This window comes from Schistocerca serialis, chromosome 5, assembly GCF_023864345.2.
Source record: "Schistocerca serialis cubense isolate TAMUIC-IGC-003099 chromosome 5, iqSchSeri2.2, whole genome shotgun sequence".
NCBI classification, from domain to species: Eukaryota; Metazoa; Arthropoda; class Insecta; order Orthoptera; family Acrididae; genus Schistocerca; species Schistocerca serialis.
The window spans coordinates 160,844,055-160,859,595 of NC_064642.1; the positions used below are offsets into that span (position 1 = coordinate 160,844,055).

The 15,541-nt window shown below is 43.2% G+C and overlaps 1 protein-coding gene and 1 pseudogene across 1 annotated transcript in view; one reads left to right on the plus strand and one right to left on the minus strand.

Moving 5' to 3' along the window:
* Nucleotides 1-15,541, minus strand: part of LOC126481816 (papilin-like) — a 156,120-nt gene that overhangs the window by 25,919 nt on the left and 114,660 nt on the right. The window lies entirely within an intron of this gene.
* Nucleotides 12,985-13,102, plus strand: LOC126482739 (5S ribosomal RNA; annotated as a pseudogene).

Here is a 15,541-nt window from a genome sequence, read left to right on the forward strand (position 1 = left end):
CCCTGTATTTTACAATGACCGGATTGTGTTAGAAAAGCAATGGCTATCTCGAGTGGAGTTGTGGAATCGTGTGAATGCTAAAGTATTGTGTACGAACATAAGATATCGTAGGGACGATCTCTATTAACTTAAAATACAATAAAGATTCATTGTCTGGTACAAAGTAACTCCAGTGGAACAGTGGAATCGTGTGAATATGGATGTACTGTGTATAAACTTAAGATACGGTGGGGATGTTTTCTGTGAACTGAGAGTGCAATAAATATTCACGCTCTAGTGCAAACTGTTTCTGTTTTCAAGAAACCTTTAACACAATTTTCTATGTGTTACTGCCCTGGTCATGTAAAGTAGTAAGACTTTGATGGGGCATGTCTCAGTGCATGTTTAGCAACTTTACTACCGTGATAAATGTACCTTGGAAGTGAATCTAACCTCAAAAGCTGTGGCGATTAATGGTCCCACACGAAATCACTATCACAGCAGATTTAAGAAACCAGTGCTCGGGAATCAACGTTAACTTAAAACCGTAAAGGGGCTTTACAGGTTTGCTTCTGCATCTTCGGATGCAACCACTACGAAGAAACAGTTACAACGCACTCATTGAACAGAGCAGAAGTGTTTTATTCTTAGGATGAGATCGCTATAAGGAAAACGAACGTTACAAATTCATTACTGCACTCAAAAACACGGAACTAAAAAGTGTGCGGATGCAACAAGTACGAAGAACGAAGAAATAAGAGGCTAGATGAACACACACTGAAAAAGGAGGTGTAATATCGCAGCGTGCGGCAGACACCGGTAGCGGAAAGCGACAGATCTGTGGATCGCAAGTGCTGTAGGAGAGGAATTAGAATTGCTACGGTAGGTGAGTATATGAAATGTTGCAGTAGGCGATAGAAATGCCTGAGTTGCGTACAACGAAACTTCGTATAGTGAGGCCTTTAAGTTGCGTCTGTTGCGTAATAGATCTGACTTGTGTATATGAGGATAAAGTAGCAAAATGGAATTATTATTACCGAGAGGTGACATCAAGTAAGTGAACTTTTCAAATTGGGAATTTCCGAATATGCAATTTAAACAATAAATTTCCGATAGCAAATAGCACGATGGACGCAAGTGCAGGAAACGTGGCAACACCGCAAACAATAAGGTGAGAGGAAGTAGGGGAAAGACAAGATGCAGTTATGCAGAACAGACAAAGACGGCCTTAGCAAATAAGTTAAGTTTGATAAATAGACTGCCCGAAAAAAATTAGCACACCCTTTTACAGGTTTACAGTTCACTCAGGTTTTATTGTTGCAAAAGTGCATATGAGAACTTTAAATAATTATATTTACAGATCAACAGCACAAGCGGTTCTGAGGTACCAGATATGGACCTATGCTGAAACACCCATATTAGTACGTGATGTAGTCTCCACAGGCTGCAATGCCAATGGCGAATACTCTCTTAGGATACATAATGCCACGAATGCTCGACCTTTTCACGTAGTTCCGTAAGAGTTGTCGGTTGATGAGTCGCACGAGTCGTCCCATCATACACCACACGTGCTGGATTGGACGCAAGTACAGAGGTCTTCCTGGCCAGGGAAGTTGCTGCACATCTTGCAGAGCACATTGAGTTTCATAAGCAGTGTGTGGGCGAGCATGACCCTGTTGGAATAACACGTCACCTACCTATTTACAAAATAGCAAAAGAACAGATCCAACATCATGCTGCATGTATTGAGTGATGGTTAGTGTCTGTCCCCTCCAGAAACGCCAGAGGTGAATTACAGCTGCAATTTATCGCACAACAGACCTTGAAGCCTGGGGTGAAGGCTGTGTGTCTTGGAAGAATGCACTCTACGAGAAAGCGCTCACTACGTCTACGTCATACGCGCAAACAGTCATGTGCTTTCATTGCTGAAGACCGCGACGCGCCATTCCATCTTCCAAGTGATCATCTGACGCCACCCGTCGAGCCACGCACGTCGATGCTGTGGCGTGACTAGATTTGAGGCGTGCGTGCCTATAGTCCCAGTGCTAAAAACCGGTTCACAACTATTCTTGTCGACACGACTGGGTTCACAAGCCCTCTTACCCGTGCTGTGATGGCTGCACAATCTGCCACTGCTGCCATAACAGTACCTGGCGGGTGCGTACGCGGAGTGAACGTGTACTGGTGTTAGAATGGTAATGTCGTCGCTGATACCAGCACCGCTGCACAACTGATACAGCAAACTTGTACGGCAGTTCTCTTTAAGGGCCATCCCGCCACTTGGAAGACCACAATTTGACCTTTCAAAACTCGCTCAGTTGACCGTAGGAAACAGGAGTGCGTCTCCTAGGCATAGATGCGCGCTTGCTTCACACGTTTGCACAACAGTGAGCCTTCTTTCCGGCCGTGAGCTTTCCCTATAAAAAAAATAGACATACAAGCTGCTCTGGTATGTGTACCACTACTCTAAGTGTTGGCGAATGACGTTAATACCATTATCAGTACATTTAATATACCGCAGGTGTCATATGCTGTCATCGGATCCTAATCGACGTCATCTTTCTAGGTGTACTAATCTCTTTTCCGACAGCGTATGAGTGCACCAAATGTATTTTCAGAGAGGATTAAGGAGCAAGAGATATAATTAGAAAAATTTTCCGGTAGACAAGAAATTGATGCAAAAGAAATGAAGTCGTCAAAGAACAGGCCAGAAAGCAACAAGAAAAAGTTGAAGTGTTGAAAGACGAGGGGAAAATTAATGGACTAAGAGTGAAGATTAAATTGGGAATTCGAACAACTGTCAAGAAAAATCAAAGACTGAGTTTTAAGGAAACGTTCAAAACGTGGAAATTAGAAGAGAAAAGAAAATACTTACAAGAATAACAGAAAACTAACAATGAAATAATTTCACTGTCATAAATACAAGCCGCCTGAAAAGATATTGCAGAGAAAGGTAACACAGAAATAATGATGCAGTTAACTATTGAAATGCTAGACGACGTATCCTTACGCGTAATACAAGCAGAACAAAACACGGACATTGTCAGCCAAGTTGTACAGGAAGAGAAAGAGACAGCGGAAAAACGTGTGAAAAAAGATAGTACACTGTAAATTACTCTGGAAGCAGTTTTCCTTGAAGTACAAGCTGCAGTTATTGCCAGAAACGACCCTCCAATAGGATTCATACGGAGCCAGTGTTGATCAATAAAGTCTAAAAATATAAGCGCCGGTGTTTCTATGACACCATCAGAATCGGTATGAATCGGAGACCCAATTCCCAGTTCAATTAATATACGCCCAGAGGAAGACCGCGGCAACATGACCGAAACGTCGGTTCCATACTTCCAAGGATTTTCGGTTTCAAGGACATCTACTTGGATCACAAACCTTATGTGGCTGTCATTCTGAAATCTCTGTTTTCTAGTCCTATTTATTTAACTTCGTTGCTTTTCGCCACAGTCGTCTTTTAAGCTAGACGTGTGTGCCATCTGCCTGTGAATCAAGTAAATTTTGTTACATGTGTTACTGTCTTTTAACTGTTTGTGTATCGTATTTCCCGAGAAAAAGGAGCTTTGGGAGTAGTCAATCGGAGTCTGCCTCATATCACCGTCCCATAACTAGCAGGCTGCGAATTAAGTTACATGGGCAGCACACCATAACATGCTAAAGACCTATTAGAGCGCACGTGAAAAATAATGTGATCGGTAGATACGCCGTTTGCAGGCCAAGTGTGGGCAGAGCGCCAGTGGTGGGGGCAGCGGACAGGAACTCTAGGGGAAATAATTTCATTAAGTAGGAACTGAGGAAAAGTAAGGTCAATAGCTTATGAAAAACCACAGCCTCGCACAAAAATAAACGTGTAATGTCTTCCTCATGTTGTTCCAAAACACAAAGCACTTCCTAGTTTCACCAGCTACCGATAGCCCTTAACAAATTACGTTCTTTCGTCGAAAAGGTCCGAAGTTAGTGGAATAACACAGTGGATAATGAAGTTTTGCTCAATAACCATGTGGACCCGTAATCTCGCTCTTGTGTACTATCATTTGCCAAAATCTCATTTCCAGACCTCAAACCATTTAAAGAATATGAAGATATTTCATTCTGGTCTTATAACTAAGAAACAATCGCAAATGAGTGTGCCGCATCAGATAAATTTTCGCAGGATTGGTGAGAGACACCACCAGCCAAGTCTAAAAAGAATCTAGTATGTTAGCTAAATTTCATATACAGCACCACATTAACTAATATGCATCAAACAAAAAATCATAGCGACCGCTATTTTTCATTGCAAACTAATCGAATTTCACACATTGTCTTACTGAAGTGCCAGTGTCGCAGTAACTGTGACCCTGTGACCATTAACGAAATCATAGACACATTATTATGAAGCTGACTTACAAAGCTATAAGTACAGGAAAAATAAAATTTTTTTACCCAATAGTTTCTGTAAAATCGTGTCAAAAACTTGCAGGACGTGCGCCTAACTTCTGTTATCGCAGCGCGTCGCAAACCGCCCGATAGTGGGCAAACAACGCCGGCCTGCCCTTCTGGAAAAACGAATAAAGCCGCTCGTGACTTTGGGCAAAAATTAGTTACTATGCGTCGGCCACTGTATCTTGCGCGGCCTGTACCGTTAGAACTTAAGAATTAATACATCGTTACCAAGTTCAGTAACGATACACTGTATCTACAGCCAGTCGGCTTTGTTTTCTTCATTTACAAGTGTATTTTATTTTTCTTGTGGGTTTTTGATGTTTGGTGTCTGTGTGTGGGTGTGTGTGTGTGTGTGTGTGTGTGTGTGTATGTATGTGTGTATGTGTGTGTGTGTGTGTGTGAGTGTGTGTGGGTGTGAGGCATAAAGCTACAAAAGTAATAAGAGAGTACTGTAACTCGGCTGAAGAACGTAAAACTTTCCGGTCTGCTAATTGTGTAGCCTGTTCCGGAAAGAGGGATGCATGGCCCATGCGCTGGGTTAATGCGCTAACGTTTACGTCACGGGAGTGAAAACACTGTTCCCGCAGACAGCGGCGTAACATAGAGTGGCTGTGACGTCACATGTACACACAGTGGTGACAATGTCGTCTATACAGCGGCAAAAACACTACGGCAGAGCGTAAGCACGGACGCGTGAGCCCTTTGTCTCCATTCCTCTGCGACTGCGACGACAACGGGTTGCCAAGAGCACTCGAGGCTCGCCAGTTGTCCCCAGGAGGTCGTAACTCCCTCTTCGCTCTTTACAGCTATCAGCCCCCACTGCCACACCGCACGTTACGGCAGAGAGACCTTCGACACCAAAAGCCAACGACCACTACGATGCTCTTCGTATTCATTATGGCACACGATAATGTAGCAGTCTGGTACCCACGAGTGTTCCCGTGAATATGTACAGTGACATGGCAATTTGAAGTGATACTCATTTCATGTTCATCGTCGCCAGGTATCATACCCCTTTAGCAAAGGTGATAAATAGTGATGGTGATTATTATCTCGCCGGAACCACGTTGTGCAGAATCTACAAAGGCGTATGAAAAATAATTTTAAGACTGAAACTTCCTGGCAGATTAAAACTGTGTGCCGGACCGAGACTCGAACTCAGGACCTTTGCCTTTTATGGGCAAATGCTCTGGCAGAAGTAAAGCTGTGAGGACGGGGCGTGAGTCGTGCTTGGGTAGCTCAGTCGGTAGAGCACTTGCCCGCGAAAGGCAAAGGTTCCGAGTTCGAGTCTCGGTCCGGCACACACTTTTAATCTGCCAAGAAGTTTCACATCAGCGCACACTCCACTGCAGAGTGAAAATCTCATTCTGGAATTTTAAGACTGTTTTCGGTCCGTTGCTGGGCCCTGCATAGTGATGTATAACTTAAACATTCTTCAGAATGTGTCATCGGATCGTAGACAATGGGCTGCATTTGCAATTGATGTTTTGTTGATTTCTTTCAACATACATACGAGGGTCATTCTATAAGACATGGCAGATATCATATACCTTAAAGTAATGCTGCGATGTGGGATTTCCACGATACATGTTGAACTGGTAACGAAGTGTTTATACGAATGTGAAAATGGGGCAGAAGGTGAAATGAAATAAACGCATTTAATCTCCGTGTAAATTTATTGTGCACGAGTACAAATGGAAAACAACATGAACCAAAATCAACTCCAGTCCCTCAAAATAGTCGCCCAGTTGACACAGACAGCCTTTGCAACGATGGGGAAGGCTTTTAATGGCTCTGCCATTGGCATCAATGTGTGCTACCTGTCGCCGAAACACCGTGAGGTTATCCAGCTTGTTTGTAAGACGCTCCCCACGCAATTCTTTCTTTAGTTGAGGAATAAGGTCTAAGTCGTGTGGGTTGCAGTTCGCGGTGTAGGGTTGAGGGGGGAGAATTTCCAGCCCTCATCGTTGTACACAGTTATTGATGCTGTGTGCGGTGTTGACTGTAGCGTTATCATGGAGAATGACTGCGTTATTCAACAGAGCCGTCACCTACAGTTGTTCGTAGTTCTGCATGTCACGTAGTGGCACTTCTGAAAGTGAGAAAGGTTATTTCACTTATGCTCCCTATTCCAATCTGCTTATCTCCATACTGTAGCACGGTCACGCTCAGACTGAATGTCCCAGGCACTGGTAGAGAGCTATCTTCCGATGCGGTAGCAATCTATCGACTGATTTTGGTATTATCTGCCGCGGGTGTTTGAATGCGTTAACTGAAGTTACAGTGATGCCCCATGTTAGCACGTTACACCTTAGTTGCCATGATTCATGGAAAGACCATCGTATATTACCTCTTCCTCTCTCTCCCACCCTTCCTCTCTCTCCCTCTCTCCCTCTCTCTCTCTCTCTCCCTCTCTCTCTCTCTCTCTGTCTGTGTGTGTCTGTGTGTGTGTGTGTGTGTGTGTGTGTGTGTGTGTTCATGCTCGGCTACCAAACTTTGGTGATGTGATGATCTTTAACGCCGTCCTCAGTTTGTTTCCATCAGTTTTAAATATTGTAATACTTTTCAACCCCTAATCGCCTGTTACTCTATTCAGTGTTAATCGAGCTCTAATGACATGTCTCAACTAGTGTGGCGTTTTCGGTATGTCTGTCCCACTGATTTCTTTACATCCCTATTCGATTTCGGACTTTTCCATTTCATCCCTTCTCGTCCACTTAATTTTTAATATTTCGCCTTTGCAGTGTCTGCTCGTCTGTTCAACGTACTTTTAGAGTATCTCAGTTGCCGATAAGGAGTGGTCATGCTTGCCTCGTTCATCCCAAGATGTTGGCGATGTATAATATTTACTTGTGTAAGGCAGTCAGAAGCAAAAAGACTTCTTTAATCTGTTAATCGCACAGGCACGAGAGTATGCAGATTGACTCCTGAATAGAGCAAGTAAGCCACTCCCAAACAGTGACACCCCAAAGTTTACCGGGAAAAAGAGAAAAATTTCTGGGAGGAACGGGCACAGCATCTCACAAGGTTTATTAGGTCACACTTTAACGATGCAAACTGTTTCCATTATTATGTGTCACACAACAATACTCCAGCAGTGTAGCCCAAGAAGCGAGCGAATAAATTGTGAACGTACTAAAAAAAAAAAAATTAAAAAAACTAGGAAATGTGCTAAAATTCATCTATATTTCATCATTTTTGAATTATTCCTAGATCAAATGTCTCATCTAAAGGTACTATACTGAAGAACTGGGACCTACGTAATACACCGGGTGATCAAAAAGTCAGTATAAATTTGAAAACTTAGTAAACCACGGAATAATGTAGATAGAGACATAAAAATTGACACACACGCTTGGAATGACATGGGGCTTTATAGAACAAAAAAAAAAAAAACAGTTCACAAAATGTCCGACAGATGGCGCTGAACAGCTAAACGTCAGTGACTACGCATGACAATCGTGTATAAAAAGAGCTGTAATGAGAGAGAGAATCAGATGCGACAGCAGTCGCAGCATGTTGACGTTACCTGAAAAGGCCCTTTTAGTGACGCTGTATTATCAGAATGGGGAATGTGCTAGTTCAGCGTTACGATCCTATCACCATAGGAAGGGGATTGGAACGGGTAAAGGTCCGTTGACAAATGCAGTGGCGGCAAGAGTGATTTAGAAGTTGGAAGCCACGGGTTGTTTAGACGATAGACCCCGTAGCGGCCGACCGAGCACAGGGCGTAATGCTACTGAGACAATTCAGTAAGAAATGGAGACTGTAGCAGGTTCGTCTATAGACGGGGAAGTCAGCGCTCGTGCAGTCGCACGTCGCACTGGCATTCCATACACTACTGTTTGGTTGGCACTTACGCGTACCCTCCGATGCTATCCGTACAAAATCCATCGGCATCATGAACTGTTACCTGGCGATATAGTGAAGCGGAGGGCATTTAGTGAAGCGGAGGGCATATGCCGTATGGGCGTTTCAAAAGATGGCGGAAGGTCACGATTGGTTGAGTAACGTGTTGTGGACCGACGAAGCTCATTTCAAGCTCCGAGGGTCTGTCAGCACTCACAACTGCAGAATTTGGGCTACCCAGAATCCTAGAACTGTCGTGGAAACTCCATTGCACGACGAGATAGTAACGGTATGGGTTGGGTTCACCACATCTACCGTTATCGGGCCTTTTTTCTTCGAGGAAATGAGTGATTCTGGTTTTGTAACTGCTACCATGACGGGTGAGAGGTACGCTGATATGTTAAAGAATCGCATCATCCCCAGCCTGGCTGATAAACACCTGCTGGAAAGTACGATGTTTATGCAGGATGGCGCTCCACCCCATATTGCTAGACGCGTGAAAGATCTCTTGCGCACGTCGTTTGCTGATGATCGTGTGCTCAGCCGCCACTTTCGTCATACTTGACCTCCCAGGTCCCCAGACCTCAGTCCGTGCGGTTGTTGGCTTTGGCGTTACCTGAAGCCGCAAGTGTATCGTGATCGACAGACATCTCTAGGGGTGCTGAAAGACAACATCCGACGCCAATGCCTCACCATAACTTCGGACATGCTTTACAGTACTGTTCACAACATTATTCCTCGACTACAGCTATTGTTGAGGAATGATGGTGGACATATTGAGCATTTCCTGTAAAGGACATCATCTTTACTTTGTCTTACTTTGTTATGCTAATTATTGCTATTCTGATAAGATGAAGTGCCAGTTGTCGGACATTTTGTGAACTTTGTAAATAACTCAGAAACAGGTCTAGAATACATCAGGGCTTCGATTGGCCATTGATCATTAATTTTAATGGAGACAATGCCCGACTGCGTCGGACGGTGCAGGTGGAGGAGCTCTTGGAACTTGAAGATATTCAGCCAGTGGACTAAACTGGCAGCTTCCCTGGCTTAAATCCCATCGAGCACATGTAGGCTGCGTTGCGGTGACGTGCTGCGGTACGTTTACATGCTCCAAAGGCCATCCAACCATTGTCAACCGCGATGTAGGAGAAATGGAACGCCCTACCACAAGAGTTCCTTGTCAACCTTGTGGCTAGGATGAGAGCACGTTGCAGAGCAAGAAATACCGTCCGTGGTGATCACGCACCTCGTAAAGGAATGTGTTCTACCTTCTGTGTTGTCCAGGGGCATCATTAATCGCAGTGACTTCAGTGTAATTATTTCTGTTCTTCTCATACCATACTTTTTTCATTTACCGAGTTTACTATACTGCTGCAGTTCATTTCATGTATGGTCCAAAAATGGTTCAAATGGCTTTGAGCACTATGAGACTTAACATCTGAAGTCATCAGTCCCCTAGAACTTAGAACTACTTAAACCTAACTAACCTAAGGACATTCCACATATCCATGCCGAAAGCCGGATTCGAACCTGCGACCGTAGTGGTTAGCGCGCTTCCAGACTGAAGTGCCTAGAACCGCTCGGCCTCATCGATCGGCCGTGGATGGTCTAAGTTCCATCGAGCTGTGTTGCTTGTCAATGATACATCATGTGAAACTAACTTTCGTCCATAAGTTTTGGTCACCAGTGAAAATAATCAATCATTACCTGGATAATACTATTTTAACCCTTTTTTGTGGGTCAAAGTGAGGCTGGCGAGCCTCACGCAGCATGATAGCATATGTGCGCAAGCGCCCAGAAATAACCTGGGTCAGCCAATAAACGTTTCGGAGGAAGTCTATGGAGCAATATGTTTCGTTATTTGACTCATTCACCACACGGCGTTTTTGTACGTACACTCTGGCCACGGCTACTCTTGGTCTTTTTCCCATCGCTACTGATGATCCTACATGAAAGACGAGAAGGAACATTACAAACAATGCATCTGAAAAAATATCACCAGTTTGTACAGTGAATTGCAGCCACGGAATCAGTCGCTTCCGGCACTCGCTATACCCATGACTGCCTCACAACTATTTCGACGATGCGGGAAACTCGGTATTGCCAAGCGTCGATGATGAAACATGCTGCTCAAGGTAAAAATCTAAGGAAGTTTTGACCTTATTTAAAATCAGTAATCGGTCGAAATCAACTATTCAGTACCTCAGATACAGTACTGATAATGAAATGAAGAAGAAAAAATGATTCAGATGGCTCTGAGCACTACGGGACTTAAATTCTAAGGTCATCAGTCCCCTAGAACATAGAACTACTTAAAGCTAACTAACGTAAGGACATCAAACACATCCATGCCCGAGGCAGGATTCTAACCTACGACCGTAGCGATCACGTGGTTCCAGACTGTAGCGCCTAGAACCGCTCGGCCACTCCGGCCGGCAATGGAAGAAGACAGAGTAGGTTGAAATTGCTTCACTGCAGGACACCATAATACATATACTCCTGTGAATGATCACACGGATGTCAAAATGCAAGATACAGATAAAAATTGATATCGAGATGGAAAAATTAGGGAAATGACTTAACAGTGGAAAGTCATCTTCGGGGCTATGACGCCGTGGTCGGATGAATTTCTTGTTGATATCCAACGTTTCGCCATCGGCGGAAAATAGCTGCAACGGGGGCTATAGCTTTCCCCAAGCATATAGGGTCCCCTTCATTATGCACTAGTTTACTTCCCGACTTTTCTGTCGTTTCTGTGTAGCTAGTGATGTGTGTAATTACTGGTTGTCTTTTATTGTGATTCACTTGACGTTTTCTTTCATCAGATATTGATTATCGTGTCAGTTGTCTGGCTGTCTGATCTTGGAACGACCATGGGTTCTGTTGCAAGTCAATGGACATGAAAGTTGTGGCGACTTCTCGAAAAAGAATCGTGAATCGTGCAGTCACCAGAAAACAGTAGAATTCCTGTTTCTTGCTGTAGCTTTATTGTGGAAAAGCCCATTGGCAGGTTGTGTGCTAAAGGTGGAGTACGATTCTAAACTCGCTGTATGAGCAGCTTATGTTATTCAGCTATATTCCCTTCACATTATGGTGGCGTACCACCGTCGTAGCATTGACTTGCGTGCGTTGGAATTCCTTATGTCCCCTAAGTCTCTCAGTAAAGTGTTTAAAACGCAGTATACATTACAAGTCACTTAAGAATGAAATAAATAGGACGTGCAGGGAAGCTAAGGCGAAATGCCTGCAGGAAGAAACTGTGAAGAAATCGAAACAGAATTGATTGCCGCAAGGACTGACTCAGCATGTACCAAACTCAAAGCCGGCATTTGTGGCTTAGCGGTTCTGGGCGCTACAGTCTGGAACCGCGCGACCGCTACGGTTGCGGGTTCGAATCCTGCCTCGGGCATGGATGTGTGTGATGTCCTTAGGTTAGTTAGGTTTAAGTAGTTCTAAGTTCTAGGGGACTGATGACCTCAGAAGTTAAATCCCGTAGTACTCAGAGCCACTTGAACCATTTGAACCAAACCCAAAACAATCTTCGGTGAAATTAAAATCAATTGTGGTAACATTAAGAGTGCAATGGAAATTCCACTGTTAAATGCAGACGAAAGAGCTGATAAGCGGCAAGCGTACATTGTAGGCCTCTGCGAGTGGGAAGACTTGTCTGACGACATGGTGGAAGAAGAAACAGGAGTTAACAATGAAAAGAGGGGCTCCAGTATTAGAGCCACAATTTAACACAACTTTAGGGGACCTAAGATCAAATAACGCAGAGCGGACAGATAACATACGATTGGAATATTTAAAACCATTGGGGGAAGTGGCAACAAAATGTTTACTCACGTTGATGTGTAGAATGAACGAGACTGGCGACTTACCGTCAGATTTTTAGAGGAACATCACTCACAATCCTGAAGATATCAGGAGCCGATTGATGAGAGAATTATCGCACAGTCATCCTAACAGCTCATGCATGCGAGTTGCTAACAAGAATAATATACAGAAGAATGGAAATAAAAATTGAGGATGTGTTACATGACGATCAGTTTGGCGTTAGGAAAGGTAAAGGCACCAGAGCGGAAGTTTTCACGTTGTGGTTGATAATGGAAGCAGGTCTACAGAAAAACCATGACACATTCATAAAATTTGTCGACCTTGAAAAAGCGTTCCACAGTGTTAAATGGTGCAAAATCTTTGAAATTCTGAAGAAAGTAGGGGTAAGCTACATGGAAAGACGGTTAATATACAGGGTGGTCCTTTGATCGTGACCGGGCCAAATATCTCACGAAATAAGCGTCAAACGAAAAAACTACAAAGAACAAAACTTGTCTATCTTGAAGGGGAAAACCAGATGGCGCTATGGTTGGCCCGCTACATGGCGCTGCCATGGATCAAACGGATATTAACTGCGTTTTCTAAATAGGAACCCCTATTTTTTATTACATATTCGTGTAGTATGTAAAGAAATATAAATGTTTTAGTTGGACCACTTTTTTCGCTTTGTGATAGATGGCGCTGTAGAGGAAAAAAACTGTAGAGGAAGACAGAGATTGGAATAAATCCAATAAGTAGTTGAGAATTGAGGCGGTAGGTTGCAAGTGCTACTCTAAGATGAAAAGCTGGACAAAGGTGAGGAATTCGTGGTGCCCACATACTTTAAAAAAATTAAAGCCCCCGTACACGTTATCACTTTACTTCGCACTGAGGTTTGATATTGGCAACGGCCTTGCCGCAGTGGATACACCGGTTCCCGTGAGATCACCGAAGTTAAGCGCTGTCTGGCGTGGCCAGCACTTGGATGGGTGACCATCCGGGCAGCCATGCACTGTTGCCGTTTTTCGGTGTGCACTCAGCCTCGTGATGCCAATTGAGGAGCTACTCGACCGAATAGTAGCGGCTTCGGTCAAGAATACCATCATAACGACCAGGAGAGCGGTGTGCTGACCCCATGCCCCTCCTATTCGCATCCTCCCCTGAGGATGACACGGCGGTCGAATGGTCCCGGAAGGCCAGTTGTGGCCTGAAGACGGAGTGCTTATAGAAAGGTGAAAAACTCTTGAAATCGCCTATTGACGCTTTCACGATACACATCTGCAAAGTGCGCTCTTTTGTATACTCCAACCCAGCGTCTGTTCCGAAATTTTTGAATCTCAAAGCTCTACGTAATTCCATAGACGCATGTCGTCTAGAAAAACTATTCCATATTCCACAAGCAAGCTTACTCAGAGTTAATCCTAAAACACTGGATGACTTTGAACGTCAGGCAGCATTCCATAAATGTTTTACAAGACTTTAACACTTGTCGAAGCAGCCAGATGTTGCCTGCATCCTGAAAATAAATTTCATCATGATCTATGACAGCTTTTAGGACCTGGGGGAAATTGCAGTTCTGCAGGGATTTACAATAAATTTATAGTTATCTATTTCTGACGCATTATTTTGTAAGACACATCATACATTTATAATGGCAACTACAAATTTCCCATTTGGAGATGAAATATTCTCCGTTTATTTTCCATAATGCCAAAAGTTTATTATATAAAATATTTAGTGCGAGACAGCTGGTTTTTAAAATTTGTTTTATTGTTTGTTAAACTCTTTCCTCCATAAGGGAGCATTAAATTTTCAGACCAGCCAAATGCCTCGTCTCTGACAATGGCGCATGGCATCCTACTCCCTTGTTTGATATGGGGCTTTTTTCCAATATTAGTAAACTTTTACAAACAAGGTTTTCATACAAAACTAATCGCATAAAAGTAGATGAATCACTACATTTTCCGTGTGATCCAACACTTATGTAAGTGAACTTTTAATTCGCAGTGCATAAAGTAAGTAAAACGACGAAACAATAAATTTGTAATTATAGTTAAAGTACGTATGTAATGAGAAAAATAGGCGTAACATATTCGACTTGCATCTCCCTCGGCTGACGCTGACTGAATTGGCTGCTCGCCACTGCGGCTGCCTAGTGCGTTACAGCCCTAACTACTGAAGCCGTCTGTAACATTTTTACGTTTAATTTCTTACGCTGTAAATCAAAACTGCGTTCAAGTCGATAGATGGTTTCACCTTGCAGTGCTTTACTAGGCATGAGACTGTGCCCCTGACTTCCTGCCACCTCTGTATAGACTTATACAACCAGTTATAGGGGGATCTACATTTCAACACGTACTCCGATATTTGGTGCAATTTGACTTGGCATTATTGTAATTGTTATAGGTGAAGAAAGCGATAAGAACATCGAAAATCATAGCAGCAACAAGGATCAAACCCTAAGCCTACGTTTTGTGGAGTGGAACTTAAGCCACAACGCCACAGAGGTATATATCTTGACAAACAAACGGGAACTGCACTAACCCAAGGGAGCAAATACTACTTCTGTACAAGAAGTCAACAAAGAAAATACGGTGGAATTATAGGTTATTCATTATTTAATTTACATATAATTTACTGGCGAATGAATTTGTTTGAATAATCTACCTATTCGAATAACATTACAAAGAGATATATTCAAATAATGGCCACTCTTTTTAAAACACTACACCTTACACGTGCTTTCTCTTTCCGTTCGTATGTAACGAGTCCTACTAGTTCATTTGTTCGCTTTATTCAGAAAAGCCTATGGTGTAGCTGCATTGAAGTTTATGAAGTTCTCTTTTTTTGTTAATCACAGTGTGTTCTCGCGCTCCTCAACGTAAATATCTTTCATTTCTTCTGCTGAAAATACGTCTCGGTGTCTAAGTGAGATTTTAGAAGCTAACTGTGAAAGCTATAAATAACTGATCAGTTGCTATTTCACAGAAATGTACAGTACAACAACTGAAACAACGACTTTCAATAACATTCAATATACGGTTATTACTTTAATTTTCGTTATACTGTGGTAACACTCGATCAATCACCGCACATCTTCTCCACAGAAAACATAAAAAATCGATCGCTAAAAGGCAATTGCATCTGAACACTTTCCGGGCTAATTAGTGCCGCTACGTTGTATCGAAACCGTATAGGCAGAGTCTATGTTTCTCTACCTGTGTGGCAAGAGCACGTGATACAGAGTGGCGAACTGCCAGCGGCGTGCGAATGATGCAGACGACCGCTGCTTACGTGGATGCAGTCCTCAAATCCAAGGGACGTCCAGCACGTCCAGTATCGTGGCCGCCCCTATTGCCAGTAGGCTTCCCTCAGTCATTCCTTTTCATGTCTGGAATGACACAGTTTTAATTTAGTATCCGAGCAGAACTTATTTTTAGAAACTTTTTCATATAGCAGA